This window comes from Narcine bancroftii, chromosome 4, assembly GCF_036971445.1.
Source record: "Narcine bancroftii isolate sNarBan1 chromosome 4, sNarBan1.hap1, whole genome shotgun sequence".
In the NCBI taxonomy this organism is placed as follows: domain Eukaryota; kingdom Metazoa; phylum Chordata; class Chondrichthyes; order Torpediniformes; family Narcinidae; genus Narcine; species Narcine bancroftii.
In genome coordinates, this window is record NC_091472.1 from 57,900,126 (window position 1) to 57,919,381 (window position 19,256).

Consider the following 19,256-nt stretch of genomic DNA (forward strand, 5'->3'; position numbering starts at 1 on the left):
CTGAATGAAAGTAGAATGGTGGCAAGAGGGAGGGATGGTCAGTTCCTGAGTGTTAGTGAGGAAACAAATTGCTCTTTTTCACGAAGGTCAGCTTATCAAGTCAAAGGGAGCTGTGAGCAAACAAGCCTAGACTCCAGTGATCAATTAGTACAGGCACATGATAAGACATATGGCAGTGAATGGGTTAAGTAACAGGACCTGTAGTTCGAGTTCTGGGTCATTGATCCAGAGATACGAGTTTGAGTCCCACCGAGGCAGCTGGGGAATTTAAATTTAAATTAAAAAACCCTCAAATTTAAAAAAAAGAAGCAAGTTTCAGTAAAGGTAACCCTGAATCCTCTGGATTGTCGTAAAGTACCATCTGGCTCGCTAATGACCTTCAGAGAAGCCAATCTGCAGTCCTTGTCCTGTCTGGCATATATAAGTTCAGAACCCAAGTGTGGACCACTCTTGCCTGCCTCATCATTCAAGGGCAATAGGAGATGGATAAAATTGCAGCCAATATTCTCATCCTATGACAAATGATAAAAGATGGGCATTCAACATAATTTCCATAATTTAGTAAGATCAGTGAGGTCTGTGCATACAAATAATATCACCTTGAAAACTTAATATGACAAATGCATCAATGTAATTGGAGATCAGTACCTAATGTTTTGAGATTTACCATCAGTCTAAATCTATGGGCCACACATAATGCAAGTAAAACTTTGCTCTTTGAGACTACCACTGTGCAAGAGAATCCCAAATCTATTCATGAGATTTTCCTCTCTTTTGCTAATTTTTAAAGCTTGCAGATTGCATTTACCGATGCAGAAGACATAATGAACAGGTAAAATCTTTATGAATGCATTTACAATGTTATTACAGAGATTTCAAATTCTTTGTTGTAGAAATTCAGAAATTTTGGCTAAATTTATAGAAATCGTCTCCCAAATCTCCTCATTACAGCTGCTCTGTTGCATATGTGTATGTCTTCTGGGCTGCTAAAAACATTTAGAAAATATAATTTTTCCCACAGGAATGAAAAATGAGTGGAAAAAATTATGAAAATTGGGCCCACTATTTCCTGCTGAGGATATATTTACACTGGATCTTTTAAACTGTCAAAACGAAACTTGCTTAGACCCAATTCTTTTTGCTTACTGGATTTTTGCCATTAAGGTAAAGACATTACAGATCTAACAGAAGATGACAACAAAGTTGTGATTTGTGTCATGGGTGAGCAAAATTAATTATGGCCATGCTTTAATCTCTGATAGATTTGATTGGGGCAAGTTAGCAACGTCACTCCTTTCACTGGATTACTAGGAACCAGATGACTCAGTAGCACATGGAAAGACAATAAACAACATTATTCTGCCAAGTAAACCAAATGTAAACCATGCTTGTCCGCTCTGTGGATTTCTCTGGACTCTGTTCTGTTTTAAACTCTGATGTTACAAAGACAAAAAAAAACCAGTGCCTTACAGTGGCAATTCTGCGGGTAGCTCTGACGGGAATCATCAGATATTCCTGTTCAGAACTACTATAGCTCAAACCCACAGCCACAGAAACCAATAACACTGTATTAAGTATGTTGGAAGACCAAATGATTGTCGGGGATGGCAAACTCCAGCGGACCGCGGGTGATTGAAACAGCTGGTGCATGGGCTATTTGAAAAAGGCCTGACCTCGGGGACGCAGGGAGGTGGGGGAGGGGGGCTCCACTCCCTACCAACTTTCTGGTCAACATACAATCTTTAGAGTATAAACTGGATATACTCAGAGCCAGATTACAGCAGCAGAAGGACATCAGGGATTGCTGTGTGATGTGCTTCACTGAGACATGCTGAATGAGAGCATTCTGGACCCAGTGCTACAGCCTCCACTGCATGGTCCAGACACTGGCACTAGGTAAAGGCAGAAGTGGTGGTGCTTGCATGATCAATTCATCATGATACACAAATGTGATGGTTATTCCCCGACATGAAATATCTGGTGATCAAGTGTCAACTCTTCTATCTGCCAAGGGAGTTCTCTATCATCACTCTGTTCACTGTGTACATTCCACTCAGGCTAACATCAGGCTGGCCCTGGAAGGGCTGAGCACTGTGATTAACAGCCATGAGACAGCTTGATGCCTTCCTGATCATTGTAGGGGACTTCAACCAGGCCAACCTGAACAAGTCTTTGACAAACTATCGCCAATGTTACCTCTGCAACCAAGGGAGCCAACACACTTGACCACTGCTACACCACCATCAAGAATGCCTGCTGAGTTATCACATACTTGCAAGACTGATCACCTGGCTCTGCTTCTACTCCTGGCGTACAAGCAGAGACTGAGGACTACAGCATCAGTGGTGAAGATGGTGAGGTATGGTTGAGGCAGGCAGAGAAGTGCCTGCAGAACTACTTTGAATTGGTAGACTGGACCATATTCAAGGACTTATCCTTAAACTTGAATGAGTTTCCATGGCTGTTACCAACTTCGTCAAGACCTGCCTGGATGAGTGTATGCCCACGTGCGCATTCTGTGAGTACCCCAACAAAAAGCTGTGGATAAAACAAAAGATTCACAACCTGCTGAGGTCGAGATCAATGGTGTTTAAGGCTGGTGATCCCGATCTCTACAGTAAGTCTAGGTGCGACCTATGGAAGGCTATCTCAGCACAAAGAGGCAATTTCACGGGAAGCTAGAAACAGAGTCAGATACTCGCCAGCTATAACAGGGCGGAGAGGCCATTACATCCTACACTGCGAGACCTAACATCATAAATAGCTGTGATGCATCACTATCTGATGAGCTGAACACCAATACCAATGAAAATCTCTGAAAAAGATAGCAACCCTGTGATATCTGTCTCTGAGGCCAATGTCAGGCATCTTTCAAGAGGGTGAAACCTCGCAAGGCACAAGGCACAAAACTTGAGCTCTGCACCTCCCCCTGCAACTGGATCCTTGACTTCATCACCAGAAGACCATAGTCAGTACGAATCAGAAGCAACATCTCCTTCTCACTGACAATCAACACAGGTGCACATCAAGGATGAGAATCATAGACGGTAATCAAGAAGTATACAGGGGTGAGATAGATCAGCTGGTTGAGTGGTGGCACAACAACAACCTTGCCCTCAACATTAGCAATACTGACTGTGGGCTTCAGGTGGTGGAAACCAGAAGAACACAAACCAGTCCTCATTGAAGAGTCAGCAATGGAAAGGGTTAAGAACTTCAGATTCCTGGGTGAATTTTCATCTCTAAAGATCTATCCTGGGGCCCCCATGTCAAAGCAACCATGAAGAAGGCTTGCCAGTGGCTATTCTTTGTGACGAGTTTGAGGAGATTCAGTATGTCACGGAAAACTCTAAATTTTTACAGGTGTACCATGGAGGTTGTATCACTGTCTGGTACGGAGGTGCCAATGCACAGATCAGGAAAAGTCGACAGAGTTTTGAACTTGCCCAGCACCAACTTAGGCATCAGTCTTCCTTTCATCAAGGGCTTCTACAGGAGGCCGTATCTCAAGAAATCTGCCTCTATCCTCAAGGATCCTCACCACCCAGGCTATACCCTCTTCTCACTGCTATCGTCAGGAAGGAGTCTGAAGGCAGACACCCATTGGTACAAAGACAGTTCGTTCCCCTCTGCCATCAGATTTCTGAATGGACAGTGAACCACAGATACCACCTCACTTTTCTCCTTTTGCACAAGTTTATTAATTTAATTAAAAAGTGTAATTTATAGCAATTTTGCAGCTGTAATGCTACCACAAAACAATAATTTTTGTAACACATTTTCATGACAAAATTTTTGATTTGGTTTCTGATTCTGACCCTCAAAGTAAGAAAAAAATGAAAAAGTGTTTTTTTTTCTTGGAGAATGCAAATGTATTTACTATGATTTTTTTGACTTGAACACGATGAGTGGAAAAATGACAAAGTATCAAACATCTTATCACAGAAGTAGAGCTCATCCTTGGTCCCGAAAGTTGAAGTTTACATCCACTCCCTGGCGCCAGTGTGAAAGAGGCAATCCAAGAACTGTATGAGACTTTAAATGAACTGCAGGCTGTCCACCTAGATGGATTGATCCTTATTGCTGGGGATTTCAGCCAGCTGAACCTCAAGTCAAGGCTACCAAAATTCCATCAGTATGCAAGAGGGGTGAACATGTTGGACCTTGTGTATACGAACATTTCTGATGTGTATCGGATGGAGCCCCAACCCCACCTCGGATACTCAGACCACATCTCTGTAATGCTGATTCCAGCATACAGATTGCTTATCAGTCCAGTTCGGAAGCAGGTTAAAACAAATGGTGGGGGCCATTCTTGCACTTCAAGACTGCTTTGAGTGCATTGACTGGAACATGTTCAATGAAGTAGCAACCGGTGGTGACTGCATCACTCTGGAGGAGTACAGGGATGACCAGCTACATCAGTAAGTGTTCGGGTGACATCACTATGCCCAAGGTCATCATAACTCACACCAATCAGAGATCATGGATAACAGCGGAGGTGTGTGGGTTGCTCAGGAACTGAGATAGAGCCATCAGAGCAGATGAAAAGGTAGCCCTAGCTGTGACAAGAGCTAAGACGTCTAAGTCCATCAGGAAAGCAAAGCGTTCGCATGCCCAGCGCGTTCACAATGACTTCCTGGACAGCAAGGACACGTGATGCATGTGGAAGGGCATCCAAGACTATACCATCTGCCTGTGCTGGTGATACCCCCCTCCCAGACATAATGAACAACTTCTACGCACACTTTGAGGTGAAAAATGAAATGATGTTGGAGTGAAGAAGACTGCCTCTCCTCCAAATGACCAGGTGCTATGTCTTGCAGAGTGCTCAAGGGATATGTGGCTCAGCTAGAAGATGTTCTCACCAACATCTTTAATATCTCCCCACATGTCCTGCCTCAATGTCTACCACACTGTTACACACATGTCCATCATCAGGAAGTGCTTCGAGAAGGTTGTCATGGGGCACATTAAGCTCTGGAGTTTACATACAGATCTAACCACTCTATGGATAATGCTACTGCTACTGCCCTCCATCTAGCCCTCATCCATCTGTAAAATAAGGAAACATATGTTTGAATGCTGTTTATTGACTTCAGCTCAGTATTCAACACAATCATACCTCAGTACGTGATAAGGAAGTTGAGCCTTTTGGGTCTAAACCCCTCTCTCTACAATTGGATTCTTGGCTTACTGTCAGGGAGACCTCAGGCAGTCTAGACCAGTAACAGCATCTCTAAAACTATCATACTGAGCTCAGGGGTCCCCCAGGGCTCTGTGCTGAGTCCACTTCTATTCACTCTGCTGATCCACGACTGTGCAGCTAAACACAGCTCGAACCGCAACATCAAGTTCGCTGACAACACAACCGAGTCAGTATACAGAGAGGAGGTGCAGTCGCTAACAGACTGGTGTAGAGAAAGCAACCTGTATCTGAACGTTAAAAAATCAAAAGAGATGGTTGTCAGCTTCAAGAGGGCCTGAGGAAACCATGCTTTGCTGACCATTGACAGCTCCACCATTGAGATTAACAAAAGTATCAAGTTCCTTGGAGTGAACTTGGTGGAGAACCTCACATGGTCCCTGAACACCAGCTCCATAGTCAAGAAAACCCAGCAGCGCCTCTACTTCCTGCGAAGACTGAGGAAAAGTGTAATTTATAGCATCCTCACTACATTCTACAGAGAATGTAACAAGAGCATCCTGTGCAACTGCATCACCACCTGGTTTGGAAGCTATACCTCCTCAGACTGCAGAGGATAGTGAAGCAAACAGAAAATATCATTGGGTTCTCTTCCCACCATGAGGAACATCTACAACACGATGCAGGCAAAAGGCAAAAGTCATTGTGAAGGATTCCACTCATCTTCAAGTAAATTGTTCTCCCTTCTACCATCTGGTATGAGGTACTGCAGCATTAGGGCCCTTGTGTCCAGATTGGGCAACAGTTTTTTTCCCCCAAGCGATCAGACTCCCAGAACATCTGGGGATTGGATACCATGAACTGTTACTGTATAAGTCTTAATATTTTAATATGTTTAACTTCTATTCTAACTTATATTTTATGTAAATATGCTCCATGGTCCTGGAGAAATGCTATCTCATCTTTACTATGTGAGCATAGAAAAAATGATAAATAAAGGTGACTTGACTTGTTCCAAAGCATTAAAATATCTGTCATTTGTAAGATTAGGATAATGTCTGTTCTTTTCTATCTTGTTTTCATTCATTAATTATCTGAAAGTTTTCCATGTCCAAAAATAAATCATAGATCACTGAAAAGGATTTTATATAAAGAAAAGCCAGCTGAGTCTTGGAAGAAATTACAATAGAACATAAAACACTGCAGTGCACCATACAGGCCCTTCAGCCCTCGAGGGCTGACCAATATATTTCCTAAAAAGTATTAAACCCTCCCGACCTCATAAACTTCTATTTTCCTTCCACTATGTGCCTGTTTAAGAGTCTCTTAAATGCTCCTAATGTTTCAGCCTTCACCACCATCCCTGGCAAGGCATTCCAGGCACCCAAAACTTTCTATGTTTAAAAAATAACTTACCCCTGATGTCTCCCCTAAATTTCCCTCCCTTCACTTTGTACACGTGTCCTCTGGTGTTTACTAAGATAGACACTGGGTGTCCATCTTATCTATGCCTCTCATAATCTTGTAGACCTCTATCAAGTCTCCTCTCATCCTTCTATGCTCCAAAGGTCTGCTAACCTTGCCTCATAAGGCTTAGTTCCCAATCCAGGCAATATCCTTGTAAATCTCCTCTGCACCCTCTCCATAGCTTCCACATCCTTCCTGTAATGACTTTACCAGAGCTGATCACAATACTCTAAGCGTGGTCTCACCAGAGATTTGTAGATTTGCAACATGACCTCTTGAACTCAATCCCCATATTAATGAAGCCCAGCATTCCATAGGCCTTTTTAACTATCCTATTAACCTGTGTGGTGACCTTGAGAGATGCATGGATTCCATACTCTTAAGTAACTGGCCATTAATCCTGTACTCAGCCTTCTGGTTTGTCCTTCCAAAATGCATCACCTCACACTTATCCGGATTTAATCTATAATTGTTAATTATACCAGAAATTTGGCTTTTAAATGGAAAACATATTGGGATCATCACAAAACATACACTTCTACCTTCTGCTTTTGAAGAAGAGGTTGTCTTCTGGGATTACTTTTTACAATTTGGAAATATGCAAGGTATTGTTTTCAAACTAAAGTCTGCAAAGGTGCCAAATTGGATGATCTGTATTAAAAACCTAGAGTAGGGATGAATTATTTGGATAACAGGTTGGACATTGAAAGAAAAAAATAAAACCCATCAAAGCTTAAATTGATAATAAACAAGTGCATAGCTTCCTGGAAGCCTTCCTGGAGATATTTGTGGAAGAATTGGGGAGAATATCTCACTTATTTTACCTGGATAGACTACAGGAACCATTTCAGTTATCTCAGTGTAGTAGGAAGAGTTTATCTGTTGCTCTCTTTACCTCCTTTACCCTTGATAATTTTCTTCCAATATCTTATTATTACCTACAGAAAAGAATCATTGTCTTTTATTCTCATTGAAATCATGCACTTCACACCAGCCTCAGCACTATTCACCTCCTACTTTTTAGCCTTTGCACAATCACTAGGTTCCATGCTTCATGTTCCAAAGAATTCCCCTTAACCCTGCATCTTCCTGCTTCCCTCCCACCTGACATAGCACTACATTTTTGGGTTGGCACTCAGTGGGGCAAGAGATCATATGATCCACATAATCTCATGGGCAGATGGAGGAATGAGTGGGGTGTTGGGTAAAACAAAGAAGATGTGTTTATTTTCAAATCTGAGATGAAGAGCAAGTTCATATGGAAACATATGGGTTCGTCTATGATGACCAGAAATTCTGAAGTTTGGGATATTTATTAACAGTATCTTCAACAATTTCTTTGCACTCTTCAAGCAGCTTGCCCACATTAAATTGTATTGTGCTGGATGTCTTCAGTAATTGTGCAGTCTTAACAACCTGGTGCTTGTGATAGAGTGCAGATCTGAATTTTGCTGTTGTTATTTTATTCCTTTGCAAGTTTACTCATCTCTTAACAACATTTATTTCAATCCCCCAATGATTCTGTGTGAGTGACAGGAATACCCTACTCGATGCCAAATGAGGGCAGAAGGAAAGGACAGGAGGGATGCCTACATGCTTTTGTCATAACCCATTACATGGTACAGCTTAGCAACTGGCCGCCAGACTCTTCTTTTTTTGTGCATGCGCATTTTGAATTTCTGCCGGGATCATGAAATCATATGTTTGTCTCCATTGTATTATCAATGGTCTGAGTGATGTGTCAGCATCAATAAGTCCTGCAGGATATTCTAATTATTACACCTGGACAGGAATTCTGACCTTTCCTCTAATTGACACTCTCATTGTTGGCAATGTTCTCAGACAGAGATAATTTTGATTAAATATGGAAGGTATTATTGTAAAAATCAGTTGGGAGTGTAGAAATGATTAATAAAATTGATAGAACACATAAGCTGATTTAGAAGCACAAGAATATGAAAGACCCAAAATACCATGGGAATTGTTTTTCTTAAGCTACCATAGAGGAAAACTTCAGCAAAAGCATTGATGATATTTCTGACATAGACCTTGCTTATACTTTATGAGCTGAATAAATCATAGGTGGTCCTTCTTGGCATCTAAAATTGCTAACTTCCATGTCAAAAATTGAATTTCAAAACTATGAATTTTTTTTCAATTTCTACTGATGGAATTATCTGTTTAATAAGAAACATTGATTAACCATAGCATTCCTCTTTCTTTTATTAGTGACTAATGTCACAAGAGAAATAATAACTCTTCTCGAGGAGGGAAATTGAATAGATTTATAGATTAGGAATGGCCGTATTTTAGGCAGAACTTTTCCAGGTCTACATGGAATGGCAGTACAATGGCCTCTAGTGGTCTGCTAGTAATTGACAGATATACCTCAATCATTTCCTCAGCTGCTGGCTTCTAGCTACAGCTGGCTTTGACATTAGCGAAGGGCCTGACTGACAGAGACTTGGCCTTGGGCTGAGCACATGAGGCTAAGTAAGTACATTCTGCTCCCTTTTAGACTGTTGATTTACAATCCCTGATGACTAGTTGTTGATCCATATCCCTCTCAGTTTGCTTGTGGGGCACCCTGCATTCATCCCACAGTCACATATTTGCTTTATGATTTCCTTCAGCCTACAGTGAAAGACAGAACAATGCAGTTGTGCACCTGTTACCTTGAAGGAATCTTAAAAACAGAGACATAAAGTTGAATCTACAACCCTGTTGTCTTCGAATTCTTTCATGACAGATTTAGGAAAATTAGGAAAAGCAAGGAGGGGATTGAAATCAATTTATTTTATTACTGTCAGAGGAACTGACATAAACACATGCACGTGGAGACTTTAAGAGGTTTGGGGGTGGGAAGAATTCAGATCTTTTAACAAAACAGCCTTGTTACCAACTGAATGTAGGCAATGATCACCACTTCCTTAGCTTTCCAGTTCATTGATGATTATGTGTGTAAAAACAGCGAGCTAAACGCAGACCTCCAAGGCACAGGGGACCAATTAAGGCCACATGACTTCCTTAAAGGGTTCCATGAAAATAACTATATTACAATGGTCTGTGATATTAATACCAGCTTTGGGAAACTTAGGCAGTGAATCCATAGGGAGGGAAGATGAATGAGCAAATATTGTGGAATGTAACTAGCATAGCGGACCCTGAGAATAGATTGTAGCTCTATCTGAACCCTCATAAGATGGATGTTGCCAAATACTGTAAATGGGTTTCCTTTCTGACCTGTTTGAATAGTTACTAGTGCTCCAAAGCAAGATTCACAGGGAAAGGTTATGGACCATTTCATTTATATCTCTGCACATGATGCTTCAGTACAATGGAAAGGGGTATAAAAGGGGGAAGAAGCACATTTATTTTCAATTTTCTCACATTATATAACATTTCATGAATTGCTTTGGTGTCAAAATGAAAATGATAGAAAAATATTGTCCTGGTTTTCACACTGTGTCATCTGTATTTGAAGTTCAAAGTTCAGATTTATTGTCATATTTGACATCTCATATAACCCTGAGACTCCTTTTCCTGTGGGCCAGGCAGAATTTCTATTTATCGATAGTGCAAACAAGTGCATTCAAGAAAACTATATATACAAAAAAAGAGAAATATAAATAAAGAAATAATTGTAAACAAACTGAATATGCAGTACAGAAAAAAAAAGTATTCAGTAATAAACAATGTGCAAAGTAAGAATCCTCAAATGAACCTTTGATTGAGTTTGTTGCTTAGGTTTCTGATGGTGGAGGGGTTGTGACTGTTCCTGAACCTGCTGGTTCCAGTCTTCTGGAACTGATGGCAGCAGCGAGAACACTAGGATATCCTAGTTGGTGTGAATCCTTGAGGATTGCTGTTGTTCTCTAATGCCAGTGTTCCATGTTGATTCTCTCAATGTGGGGAGAGTTTTGTTTGTGATGTATGAAGCTGTGCACGACCTTTGCAGTGCTATCGGCTCAGAGGTATTGATACCCTCCATAGCAGGCTGTGAATTTAAATTTGCTCACCCTCTCTACCTCTGATCCACCATCTGGTTTTTCCTTCCTAAAATCTACAATCAGTTCCTTGGTTTTGGTGACATTGAGAGCAAGTGCACCACTCATCTCTCCTGTATATTGACTCATTACCCCCCTGATACACCCCAAAACTTTTATTTTCCCATTTCTTACTAACATTTCTCTGTGTTTTACTAAATGATCTGCATAATGTGAAGAGACAGATTTTTTCTACATTCCTTTCAATAATTAAATCATAACTTTATCTATTAAAATGCCACCTTTATTTCTTTAAATATTTACAGAATAAGTTAAAATAGTACTTGTAATGCAATAAGCAAAGGACAGTACACTGCCAAGTTGCAAAATTGTTAGCATTTAATAGCAAATTGTAGTAGCACAGTTTATTGGTGTCACACATTGTTGTTTTAATGGTAATGGTCATGAGTATTTAGCAATTATTATTGTACAATCTAAATGTTCACCAAAATTTTTATGTGTTGCAGCTACTTAGTTAAAAATTTACAAGAACAACTTTAATTTTGTACCTAATTGAATTAAAAAGAATCAATAAATACGGAAACAATGTTATAATGAATAATCCTCAATTAGTGTCAGTTGATAGAAAGAAACTGTTCTTGAACGTAGACGTTCTGGTTTGAAGGTAGCATTGAGAAGAGGATATGGTCAGGGTGATGGCTGCCTTCTAGAGGCAGAGCCTTAAATATATGCATTCAATGGATGGGAGGTTGGAAACTTTGATGGACCTGGCTATGTTGCTACCTTCTCCAGCCTTCGGCATTTTTGGGCACTAGAATTACCAAACTAGACAGTGAGGTAAGTGTCCATATACTTTCAACAGAGCACCTGCAGAAGTTTGATAGATTATTCAACAATATGCCAAATCTCCTTAACTTCATAAAAGTAGAAGCTTTGGTGCGCCTTGTTCATGGTTACCTTAATGTGCTGGGTCCAGGAGATATTTTCTAATATATGAACTCCCAGGAACTTTTTCATCGCCCTCCCACCTGTGTGGAGAGGTGTGTGGTCCATTACCCTTCAATCAATAATTTATGACTTGATAGTAATGTAACAGCTTTTATATTATCCATTTGTCATGAGAGAGTTAAACTGTGAAAAACTCAGCTGGTATATTGCACTCAATTCTGTTCACTACACTTCAGGGAAGATATGAAGTCACAGAAAAGATGCAGAAGATTTGCTATAATATTTCCAGGGATATAGGATTGAAGATACAAGATTAGATGAGAATGTTTTCCTTTAAGCAAAAAAAAACATTTGGAGGTGAATGGATGCATCTGTAAAAATCATAGCAAGTTGAGATGGGGTAAAAACAGATAATCCTTTCTTATTTGTTTATGGTTCAAAGCCAGACAACACAGATTTAAGATGATGGGTAAAAGCTGCCCAGAAGGTTTGGGAGGAAAAACTTCTCAGACCCAGCGAGTGACATTGAGCTGGAATTCAAAGCCTGAAATGTGGTGGATATAGAATCAACCATGAGGGATTTGGATTGGCACATGAGGAAAAATAATTGGCAAAAACAATGGGAAAGAGTGGAAGAATGGAAATGATTGGATTGCTCTGTAAGGAACTGGTTTGATGAGCCAAAAGGATTCCTATTCTGACAGCTCTCCAGTTTGGAAATAGAACTGGCTTTGAGGTATGTTTTAATTTTAAACGATCCTTCATCAATCTGAATTTGTTAGAAAAATATCTCAGGTTTGTTGGATGATAATATATTTAGAATTGAGGTGAAACAACATAAACAATGTCACCCATGTGGTTTCTTCAACAGACAAAATGATATAATAGTGCTTTGTGGATGCACAGCAATGATGTTAGCAAAAAGGAAGAGGTTGTAAATGTTGAGCAAAAACTTCATCAATGTTAACCTTAAAGAACGGCCATACAGAGAGGTTGAAGTTTAGAATCTAGTTTTTTGAAAGCATAAGCTAGCAAAGATTACTCAGAGGTAAGTAAAGCAGTGAAATCATGTATATAGGACTATGAATGGTAACACAGATGGGTAAGATCATGGAAAGATTAACACAAAGAATTTAAATTGAGGCATTGGAATGGACGTGTTTCTTTATTAATGTTATACAGTAAAACCCCTGGAGTATGGAATTCCAGCATCCAGCAGCATCATGCAAAAGGAAAAAACTGTCTAGGAAGATTTAAAAAAAGAAAAAATAATGGGTAAAAAAATAAACAAGTTTAAAATTGTAAAAGTAAATGTTCTGAGAAGTAACAACTTTGGTGAAGATGGGAGCAAATATTCAACCAGTGGAGTGCCTTGGTCGTGTTTTTCTCATTGCAGCTGTTGAAATAAAGTTTTTTTTAAATTTTATTTATTTGAAATATTATTAGTAATAATACAGCATACATACCATAAAGACAATTTTATATAAATATATACAAAAAAACAGAAGGAAAAACAGAAAAATAAGAGGAAAAAAAAATTCCCCATCAGCCAGCTCTCTTAAGGAAAGCCAAAAACAGAAACAGAAACTAAGAATATATAATAAATCAAAGTACATCTAAATGCATATATTCTAAATATGGTAACCACTTATTAACAAAAAAATAATAATTCTCATGCAAATTATATGTATTTTTTTCCATAACAATAAAAGCTTTCAGTTCATTATGCCATCGCATTATGTTAATCACTATATTATCTTTCCGTGTACTTGCAACACATTTTCGAGCAACAGACAATGCTAAGCATGCAAATGCAATTTGAAATTTATCCAACCCTAAACCCTTTAAAGGAACCATATAACCCATTAAAAAAATAGATGGATCTAATAGTAACGTAATATTATACAATTTTCCAAAATTAACCTAATTTCTTCCCAAAATGGTTGTACATGAACACAAGATCAAACAGCATGTAAAAAAGTACCAATACAGTCACCACATCTAAAACAAGAGTCCGAATTACTAAAACCATACTTTTAAAACTTCTCTGGAGTTAAATACAGCTGATGTAAAAAATTATAATTAACCATTCCATACCGCACATTCGTCAATTTAGTAACACTATCATGACACACATCTAACAAATAATCTTCTGGAAAAACAAAAGCTAAATCATTTTCCCATTTAAGCTTAGACTTGTCCCATTCTGGTTTATCCATATTATCTTGTACCATTTGGTTCATAACTGAAATATAACCCTTTTTGGTATAGAAGAAATCAAAGATTCAAATTCCATCAATACAGGTAAAATCATCTCTCTACCATACGTACCTTTCACCAAAGCTTGAAGTTGATAATAATCAAACAAATAATTTTCTGCAATCTCAAAATGCTCTTTCAATTGATTAAAAGAAAGAAACTGTCCTTCTACAAAACAATCCTGTAACATCTTTATGCCCTTAGAATCTCAACTCTTTAAATAATTATTAAACATTGAAAAAGGAATAAGCTGATTATTATATAAGGGGGGTTAAGATTGACAATTTACCTTTTGATCCTAAAATCTGATTTTCCTTTGTCCATATCTTTAATAAATGTTTTATTATCGGCATATTATATTCCCACAACAAATTTACATTCCATCGAAATATAAATCGATGCACTTCGACTTCAGAAATACAAGCCATCTCAACCTTAGCCCAACTTGGGAGTTGGTCCAAATCCATAAATCTACTAATAAATTTGAGCTGGGCTGCTTCATAATAATTTTGAAAATGGGGTAATTGAAGCCCACCTAATGCATACTTCCAGGTAAGTTTATATAATGCTCTCTGTGGTAGTTAACCTTTCCATAAAAATTCTCTCACAGCTTTATTTAGATCCTGAAAAAATCCCTTTGAAATATTGAATATTGAATACAGGGAAAAATATTCATTTTAGTACAATTAATTCAACCAATTAAAGTTAACAGAAGATCTTGCCACTTAATTAAATCTGCTTTAATCTTTTTAAATAAAGGAGCATAATTTAACTTATATAAAGATATGCAGCATTTACAATTATTCCTAAATATTTAATTTAATCAGACCATTTCAATTTTATAATGTTTTTATACTCTAAATAGTCTCATTCTCCAAATGGTAAAATTTCACTCTTGTCCCAATTAACCTTATATCCAGATAATGTTCCATATTGTAATAAACATTCCCACAAGTGTGGCAATGATTGTTCTGGGTTTGTTAAATATATTAAAACATCATTTGCAAATAAATTAATCTTGTACTCTTCATCCATAACTCTCATCCTTCTTATCTGTTCATTCTGTCTTATTGTTTGAGCTAACGGTTCAATAGCCAATGCAAACAGGGATGGTGACAATGGACAACCTTGTCGAGTTGAACGAGTCAATTTAAACAATGATGAGACTTGACCATTTGTCATTACACTAACAATCGGGTTCGTATATAAAGCTTTAACCCAACCAATAAAAAAGGGTCAAATTTAAACTTCTCCAATACCTAAAATAAAAAATCCCATTCGACCCTATCAAAGGCTTTTGCCACATCAAGCGCAACCACCATTGGGTGGTTGGGCTGCTCTTGATATGGATTGACCAAACTAATCAGTCGAAGAATATTATCTGATGCATTTCTATTTTTGATAAAACCTGTTTGATCAACATGTATCAATTTAGGTAAATACTTGGCAAGTTGGTTTGCTAACACTTTTGTAATCTGCATTCAATAAAGAAATAGGTCTATACAAAGACACTTTCAATGGGTCTTTATCTTTTTTTTGGAATTACAGTAATTAAAGCACTAGAGCAAGATTCTGGTAACTCATGCTCTTCAGTCACTTGTAATACCTCCTCAAACACAGAAGATAAATCTTCATAAAAGGTTTTATAAAATTCCACAGAGAATCCATTGTCGCATAATATTCTTCTCTTCTGATGGTGGTAACGTTAACTTAGATAAATAAGATCCAATAGAACCACTATCCTGTTTCTCCTCAGAAGTATATAATTTTTTATAAAATGAATAAAATTGATCATTAATTTCCTGAGGTTTATAGGTGACTGTTGAATTCTTTTTTCCAGCATTAGTAGTCCGTGAAACCTGTTCCATCTTTAACTGCCATGCAAGTACCTTATGTGCCATCTCACCCAACTCATAATAACACTGCTTAGATCGATTAATTAAATGTTCAAATTGATAAGTCTGCAACGTATTATAATGCAATTTCAAATTTGCCAAATCCACTTTTTTTATCTTCTGTCACTTCCTTCTGAAATTCCTTCTCCAATTCATCAATTTGCTTTTCTAATTCTAAATTTTCTGCCACATACTGCTTCTTAACTTTAGTAGTGTAACTAATAATCTGTCCTCTTAAGTAAGCTTTTAATGCATCCCATAACACAAAATGACTTTCTACTGAATTAGCATTATCAGTCAAGAACAAAGTAATCTGTTCTTTAACAAAGATAACAAACTGGTTTTTTCAACAACATTGTATTAATTCTCCATCTATAAGATGAAGGCACCACTTCTGAATTTACACAAGAAAAATAATAAAGAATGATCCGATATAACCCTGCTTTTATATTCCGCCTGTAATACCCTTCCTTGTAAATGCCCTGAGACTTAAAAAAAACTATTCCAGAAAATGAATCATGTCGAGATGAATAAAAAGAGAAATCCTTCTCTGTAGGATTGACCCTTCTCCAAATATCCACCAAATTTAAATCCTTCATCAAGGACCCAATTTGTGTCGCCATCTTTGATTTCTTTATACTTTTTAGAAATCTGTCCAACAAAGGGCCCAAGACACAATTAAAATCTTCCCAAACTAAGATATTTTCATTAGCTTGATTTTACAACAAAAAAGCATCCGAAATAAAACACTCATCGTCCACGTTAGGTTCATAAACATTAAGCAAAGTCCAAGATTCAGCAAAAATTTTACAATTCACCCTTTAAACCTTTCCAGCATTTCCTTCCATAGTTTGCAATTCAAAAGGCAAATTCTTATGAATTAAAAAAGCTACACCTCTTGCCTTAGAATTAAATGAAGAAAAAAAACACACGTCCAACCCAATCTCTCTTCAATTTCAAATGTTCTTTTTCAGTCAAATGTGTTTCTTGTAAAAAGGAATATCAATTTTCATTTTCTTGATACAAGCCAAAACTCGCTTTCACTTAATCAGATTATTTAACCCCTGAACATTAAAAGTTGCAAATTTCAAATTAGACATCCATATAAACTAACAATATAGTCACTTACTACAAAATATCACTCCCCTTATAGTAACTTAACACCACTATCCCTCCCCTAAATATTTTTAGAAAAAAAATCTAAAATTTTTGATTATCCCCCCCCAAAAAAACTACCCAAAGGTAGTAACGCCCTAAAAGAATGGGTGTGGTGAACCCCACTAGTGGCAGATGACTATCAAAGATTTCAGTGCTATCCACCCTCCCCAGCCAGAAATACATTATTCACATCAGCACAATCCAGTACGGTAAATATATTCAACCCAATGACTCCATTCCCGATGATTGTTCCGGATCTTCAATATCAATAAAACTTTGTGTTAAAACTTCTTTCTTTCCATTCTTTCCATTTTTCCCATTCTTCTCATTCCCATACTAATTTCCATTTCCATTTGCCTTCTTTTTAGGCGACGGTGGTGAAGTTCTTCCATGTCCTCGCAAATCCGGTTATTAATTAGCAAAAATTAATGCATCATGGTCATTTTTTAAAAATTGAGATTGACAATTGCCATAAAAGACTTTTAACACAAGGTATCGAAAAGCAAATTTGTAATCCTTCCGCCGCAGTACTTCTTCAGCTGAATTAAATTCCTGTCGTCACCTAATAATCTCCTGACTCAGATCTGCGTAAAAAAAAATACTCTGTTATTTTGAGTCATCATTGGAGATTGACTTTGTCGTGTTTTCTGTCCCGCTCACCGTAGAATCATTTCTCTGTCTTGATAGTTCAGGCAAAGAACTAAAACTGCCCATGGTGGTTGTCCCGGTAACATTTTCTTTCATAATGCTCTATGTGGCCTCTCCAGTACTAAGCCTTCCAAAAAAAACTCCTTGCCCAACACCTCGGGAATCAAACTCTTGAAAAGTTTTATTGGATCAGACCCTTCAATGGCTTTTGGGAGATCCACAATTTTCACATTATTTCTCCGACTTTGATTTTCCAATGAATCAATTTTTTTCAGTAAGTCCTTCTTCTGGATTCCCCAATCCACAAAAGAATCTTCCACTTTCTCCATTTTTTCCTTATTACGTTCAACTTAATTTTTACATTCAAGGCAAGCTGTTTCAATTAAAAAAAATTTCTTGCACTGTATCCACTGATTTAATACATTTATTAACATCACTCTTAACTGTAGATATATCTTGAGACATATTAGATATTTTAGTTGTCACATCCAGAAATCCTTGAGTCATTTGTTTAAACATATTGTCCATTTGATAAGCAATCCCTTCCAGGATTGTACAAACAGACTCCATTCCATTTTCCAGTTCCACATTTTGAAGTCGATCTTCTCTTATCTCCACCTCCAATTGTTCCTGTTAAAGGTAGGTCTTCCTCTTCCAACATTGTTGGTCCCCTCTCGGTGGAGCTGCGGGTTTGTACACCTGGCGGCAACATCCTGACCTCATCGGGGCACTGCCACTCGGGCCCCCCCACAGATCACATGCTATCCAGTAACTCGTGGACCCTTGAAGCACCATGCATGCCCAATAAGGCCAGGGACTGCGCAGAGGTGGCTTCCGACGCCATTCTGCGCATCCCTGGCCCACCCAACTGCAGCCTGGGCTCAAGGGCTCTCCTCTCAGCCGGATCGCCCATGCGCCCGACATCATAGAGCTGTTGAAATAAAGTTGTGTGAAACAGCAATGGTGTTGCCCAGGATGAAGAGCAGGTGGATGCCACTCACTGTTGGGGTGGCTCTCTTAAAAAAGTGTCTCCTTATCTCTTCCTAGTAAGAGTCTCCCGGTCAGATGCTTTATCTGTAAGCTTGGGGGTGAGGGGGGAAATCTATAATGTTATTGTTCATCTTTCAGGAGTCTCTGGGAAGGAGAGAAAGTTGCAGATGTAGCAATGGTTTAAATGTTTTAAAAGAATGTGACTGAAAATAAAGTATAACGCTTTAAGGTTTATATATCCACGCAAGTATAGTTTGTTCAGTGTATGTAAAGTATCTTTGTCTTTTGTCTTTTAAACTGTTTATACTTAATGCAGGTGTTATAGTTAGGCAATGTAAAAGTAAGTCTCAGGCAACCAGAAAATACACTTATCTGGCATCCACCAATCTCCATAGGTGTCAGATACCAGGGGTTTTATTGTACGATGAAAAACAAACTAACTGTATTAAAAGGTACTTGGCTTGGAATTTGCTACAAGATGTTATTGTTAATCATAATACTAAACACTCTAGGATCTTCCCCCAAAGCCAAAGTTTGTTGGGTGAATTGTCGTTATCCACAAAAATGGAAATGGCAATCTGTGAAGTTCTAAGAATCACATAAACTTATGTCATCAAGCTATGTTTGATGCTTCATTGTTTGAATGAAGATAAATATATAAATTGTAGGATAAACAAGTTAAATCTTAGCAAAGACAGTTAGTTGATATTTATAGTTCTCTTGAACTAAGTGTTTGCA